The sequence below is a fragment of the Thermobia domestica genome, chromosome 15 (assembly GCF_964235325.1).
Source record: "Thermobia domestica chromosome 15, izTheDome1.hap1.1, whole genome shotgun sequence".
NCBI lineage: Eukaryota > Metazoa > Arthropoda > Insecta > Zygentoma > Lepismatidae > Thermobia > Thermobia domestica.
This window is the reverse complement of record NC_137468.1, coordinates 34,258,408-34,264,734: the sequence shown is the minus strand read 5'-3', so window position 1 is coordinate 34,264,734 and position 6,327 is coordinate 34,258,408. Positions and strand designations below refer to the sequence as shown.

General features: G+C 35.5%; 1 pseudogene; it reads right to left on the bottom strand.

The window, feature by feature from the left end:
• Positions 1 to 4,065: 4,065 nt before the first annotated feature.
• Positions 4,066 to 4,883, bottom strand: LOC145670966 (cytochrome c oxidase subunit 2 pseudogene; annotated as a pseudogene).
• Between the last annotated feature and the right edge of the window lie 1,444 nt (positions 4,884 to 6,327).

The window sequence follows — 6,327 nt, the reverse complement described above, 5'->3', positions numbered from 1 at the left end:
ACTAAAATTACATCTGGAATGCTCCCCAAAATGTCGCACAGAATCTGGTGGCGTATTGTCCTTTGTCAGTTTATGCCACGCCCTTAGGAAAACAGTATTGCACAGCGGAGTATTTAACTTTAACTTTTAACTTCCTACTTGATAGTTAATACACAAACACACACACACACACACACACACACACACACACACATATATATATATATATATATATATATATATATATATATATATTTGATTGTCCTTATTACATTAAAATAAAATATATTCTTTGTTTTCTCTCTTACGTTAGAGGTTTGTTGATCCTCCGCTACAACCATTAATGCTAGTTCCAGGTAACGACAAACGTAAAGCCGCTATGTGAATTATTTCAAGAGAATCATTCATTTTTTGTATTTAAAACATTGAAACAACTCTATTTATCAGAAATCCATACTTTAAATGATATCTCAAGCTATATTACGAAACCGCAATTCCAACTGTTTACCATATACCTTAAGTTATTATATGATAATAGCCGCTCCTAGTACATTCTTCTACGCTTGTGACTGCTGGGGTTTACTTGTTAATTCGGTTTAGAGACGTTTTATTAAGTGTTTATGCCGGCGATGTATTACTTTTATTATCAGGACTGACAATATTTATAGCTGGTATTGGTGCTAATTATGAATATGATTTGAAGAAGATTATTGCTTTATCTACTCTAAGTCAGCTTGGTCTCATAATAATAATTTTATCCATAGGATTTCCAGTATTAGCTTTTTTTCACCTATTGACACATGCTTTATTTAAGGCATTACTTTTTTTATGTGCAGGAGCGATTATTCATGGTGTGGGAGATACGCAAGATATCCGCAGAATAGGAGCACTTGTAAGTCAGATGCCCCTTACTTTATCTTGTTTAAATGTAGCTAATTTGGCTTTATGTGGAATACCATTTTTAGCTGGCTTTTATTCTAAGGACTTAATTTTGGAGATTTCTTCTTTATCTTTAATTAATGTAGTCAGCTTTTTCTTATTATTTTTTTCTACCGGCCTAACTGTATGTTATTCAGTACGTTTAAGATTTTATTTGACAGGTAAGGGCTTTGGGGGTACTAATATTCATTCTATTAGTGATAATGAAGGTTGAACTATGTGTAAGGGAATATTAGGATTAGTAGTGATAGCAATTTTAGGAGGTGCAACATTGAGTTGATTAATTTTTCCTTCTGTTAATTGTGTTGTTTTACCTTTATACCTAAAAATAGGTGCATTACTTGTGAGTATTGTAGGTTTGTGAGTTGGTATCTTACTATCAAGTTATTCTATTGGACAGCCTTTAATGTGTATGAAGTTTTATTTTAACTCTACAATGATAGGAAGCATATGATTTTTACCTTACCTATCAACAAATTATATTATTAAATTCCCTTTATACATAGGGGGGGTGTACTATAATAATATTGATCAAGGATGGAGAGAGTGTCTAGGTGCTCAAGGCATATATAGTAGTTTTAAGGGTGGTTCAATGTTAATTCAACAATCACAAGACAATTTATTTAAAATGTATTTATTAATTTTTTTATTTTTTACAATTTTCCTTTGTTTCTTTATATTTGTATATTTAGGTAGCTTATATTGAAAGCATAGTATTGAAGATACTAAGAAGAATTATATTTCCTAAATAATACTCCCTGAGAGTACTCTCTTTTTTACCTCGAAAAGGTAATGTAATATTTATACTAAGGGGGTTATGTTATTTATATTAAGAGATGTTAACGGTCTAACCCGCTAAAGATAAAAGTTAGCAGCTTCTTCTTGATTAATTTCACATCTCCTTAGTTGGGGTAGAGAATAAACCCAATGATATCATTAACAGTGAAATGCCTCTTTTTGGCTTCAACTAACAAGTAGGGGCCAAGAGGCCAAAGGCTCAGGTCGAAACTGAGTGCAATCGTTTGCTTCCTACTTATGAGATAAGTTGATAGCAACACCTTTTGGATGCAAACCAAATATTATAGTTAACTATTATCCCGTCCCGTTAGTCAGCTCATGTTAAGGATCCTTGATTTCATTCGTGGTAAAGACCTATTAGGAGGATTACTAGGAATACTAGTCTAACTAGAGATCAGGATAGTGTATTGGTGTTGTTAATAGTAATTGTTATTGGTAATAGAAGGGCGATTTCTACGTCGAAGATAAGAAAAATTACGGCAATGAGGAAGAATCGTAGGGAGAAAGGGATTCGGGCTGAAGATTTGGGATCAAATCCACACTCAAAGGGGGAGTTTTTTTCTCGATCATTAATAACTTTCTTAGAAAGAAGAGTTGAAATGGTTATAACGATTAAACAAATAATAATAGTTAGTAAGCCGGTTGTTAAGACTGTATTAATTGCCTATTTCATTTAATGATCTTTTTGATTGGAAGTCAAATATACTATATATATTAAATAGGCTTAACCTCCTCATCAATAAATAGAGATGTAAAGGAATAATCATACTACATCCACAAAATGTCAATATCAAGCAGCGGCTTCAAATCCAAAGTGGTGAGTAGGAGAGAAATGTGATAAAAGGTGGCGTAATAAGCAAGTGGCTAGGAATGTGGAACCAATAATAACGTGGAGACCATGGAAGCCTGTTGCTATGAAAAATGTTGAGCCGTAAACAGCATCTGCGATGGTGAATGGTGCCTCGTAATATTCGTATGCTTGTAGAGCAGTAAAATATAGGCCTAGGAGGATTGTAAGTAGTAGGCCTTGTGTGGCTTGGGTGTGGTTGCCCTCTATTAATCTGTGATGAGCTCATGTTACGGTAACTCCTGAGGCCAGTAGAATTGCAGTATTAAGAAGGGGAATGTGTATTGGGTTGAATGGCACAATGCCTGCTGGGGGTCAGAAGGATCCAATTTCTACTGTTGGTGCTAATCTACTATGGAAGAAGGCTCAGAAGAATGAGACGAAAAAGAATACTTCAGAAATAATAAATAAGATTATGCCTCACCGAAGACCTAATGTAACTTGCATAGTGTGCAATCCTTGATATGTTCCTTCTCGAGTTACATCTCGTCATCATTGAATTATAGTTAGTAGTGTGATTAGTATGCCTAGGAAAAATAGAGAGGGGTCATATTGATGGAATCATTTAGTAAGTCCTGTAGTTGTAATTAAGGCGCCTAAGGCCCCAGTAAGCGGCCAAGGGCTTTGATCAACAAGGTGGTAAGGATGATTTTGTGGTGCTGACATAAGTAACTTCTCTTGAGTATAGTGTAACTAGAACTGCAAATACATATGATTGAATTACTGCGACGGCAGATTCTAATATTAGGAGGGCAATTTGTCCAATTATTAGTAGAGAGAGTATGGAGAGAGATAAAGAAGGGCCTGTATTACCTAGTAAGGTTAAGAGGAGATGGCCTGCGATTATGTTTGCTATTAATCGAACAGCTAAAGTTCCAGGCCGAATGATGTTGCTAATTATTTCAATACATACTATGAATGGTATGAGAGGGGCCGGGGTCCCAGAAGGAACGAGATGGGCAAATATGTGTTGGGTGTGATTGATTCAGCCATAGATTATGAAGCTTATTCAAAGAGGGAGGGCGAGAGTTAATGTGAAGGTTAGGTGACTAGAGCTAGTAAATACATAGGGAAATAGGCCCATAAAATTGTTAAACAAGATGAAGGAGAATAAAGAAATAAATAGGAAGGTTCTTCCTTGATAACTAGTAGGGCCAAGAATAGTTTTGAATTCCTTATGGAGAGTTAAGGTAATTTTATTTCATAGAATGTTTGGTCGTCCTGGTAAGAATCAGAATGGGATTGGAATAATTAGAAGACCAATTACTGTTCTAAGTCAGTTAAATGATATATTTATGATTGAAGTAGAGGGATCAAAGGTTGAAAAAAGGTTTGTTATCACTTTCAATTTATAGTTGTCTTTTTAATATTAGTGTCACTTAAGGAAGGGTCAGGGGTATTTGAATTAAAATATATAATAGATGCAAATAGAAGGTAACATAAGGAAAATATAATAAATAAGATAAGTCATTTTAGGGGTGATATTTGTGGAATAGAAAAATACTATTGAGTAGTAATTTAAGCTTGACATGCTTACGTTATAATTTAACTAATTTTTCCATTGGAAGTAATTGTTATTTTACTATCTTTTGGTTTAAGAGACCATTGCTTACTTTCAGCCATCCAATGAAAGTTCTTGTATTATTTTTGTTATTCATTTAATGAATACTGAGTGAGGGCAGGCTTCAACAACAATTGGTATGAAACTGTGATTTGCACCACAGATTTCTGAACATTGACCAAAGAATAGACCTGTGCGTGTAATGTTGGCTGCTACTTGATTTAAGCGTCCTGGAGTAGCATCCGCCTTAATACCAAAGGCGGGCATGGCCCATGAGTGAAGAACATCGGCGGCGGTAATTAGGATACGAATATCAATGTTAATAGGTAATACAATACGATTGTCTACATCTAATAGACGAAATGAATTGGGATTTATTTCATTAATAGGGATTATGTAAGAATCAAATTCTGTTAAGGAGAAGTCAGAATATTCATAACTTCAGTATCATTGATGCCCAATTGTTTTAAGAGTGATTGCTGGTTGATGAATTTCATCTAATAGGTATAAGAGTCGTAAGGATGGGAGAGCAATGAAGATTAGCGTAATGGCAGGCAAGATTGTTCAAATAGTTTCTAGAGTTTGTCCTTCTAACAAATTGCGGTTAATATATGTGTTTGGTAGAAGGGAGGCTAGTAGATAGCCTACAAGAACTGTAATTATGGTCACAATGAGTATTGTGTGATCATGAAAAAATGTTATTTGTTCTATTACAGGGGATGCTGCATCTTGAAGACCTAGCTGATTTCAGATGGCCATTTCTAAGGAAGACAATTATTCTTATATTTGGGGCTTAGGCCCAATGCACTTATCTGCCACCTTAGAAGTTTGTTAGTAAGGGAAGTTCTGCATAACTATGTTCTGCAGGGGGCAGGTTTTGAAATCACTCTAGAGATGTTGTTTGTTGATCTGAAAAGATTACTGGTCGAGCTCTTGCGAAGGCTTCTCATATAATAATTACAAGTACTAAGACAGCGATGAAAGAAAGGAATGAGCCAATGCTTGATACTATATTTCATGTAGTATAAGCGTCTGGGTAATCTGAATATCGACGCGGCATTCCTCTTAGTCCTAAAAAATGTTGAGGGAAGAATGTGATGTTTACTCCTATAAATATTACTAAGAATTGAATTTTTAGCCATGTGGGATTTATTGTTGTTCCTCTAAATAAAGGAAATCAATGAATAAGTCCCGCTATGATAGCGAATACGGCACCTATGGATAGTACATAGTGAAAATGTGCTACTACATAGTAAGTGTCGTGGAGAACAATATCTAAAGATGAGTTTGCAAGTACGACTCCTGTGAGGCCACCTACGGTAAAAAGGAAAATGAAGCCTAAGGTTCATAAGATTGAAGGTGAATAAGTTATTTGTGCTCCATGAAGTGTGGCGATTCATCTAAATACCTTAATTCCTGTAGGAACAGCAATGATTATTGTGGCCGCAGTAAAGTAGGCGCGAGTGTCAACGTCTATACCAACAGTGAACATATGGTGAGCCCATACAATAAATCCTAAGAATCCAATTGCTAGTATTGCATAAATTATTCCTAAAACACCGAAAGTTTCCTTTTTACCACTTTCTTGGGTTACAATATGTGAAATTATACCGAATCCTGGAAGAATTAAAATGTAAACTTCAGGATGACCGAAGAACCAGAATAGGTGTTGATATAAAATTGGATCTCCTCCTCCTGAAGGATCAAAGAAGGAGGTATTAAGATTTCGATCAGTTAAGAGCATTGTAATAGCCCCTGCTAGCACGGGAAGGGATAAAAGAAGCAATACGGCAGTAATTACTACAGATCAAACAAATAATGGTATTCGTTCTAAGGTTATTCCAGGAGTTCGCATGTTAATTACAGTTGTAATAAAATTTACTGCACCAAGAATTGAGGATACACCGGCTAGATGGAGAGAGAAAATAGAAAGATCGACAGAGGCTCCGGCGTGAGCAATAGCTCTAGAAAGAGGGGGATATACAGTTCATCCTGTTCCCGCACCACTCTCTACAATTCTTCCTGTTAATAGTAGGGTTAGTGAGGGCGGTAGTAATCAGAATCTTATGTTGTTTAGACGGGGGAATGCTATATCAGGCGCTCCTAGTATTAAGGGTACTAATCAATTACCGAAGCCCCCAATTATAATTGGTATAACTATGAAGAAAATTATAATAAAAGCATGAGCAGTAACAATTACATT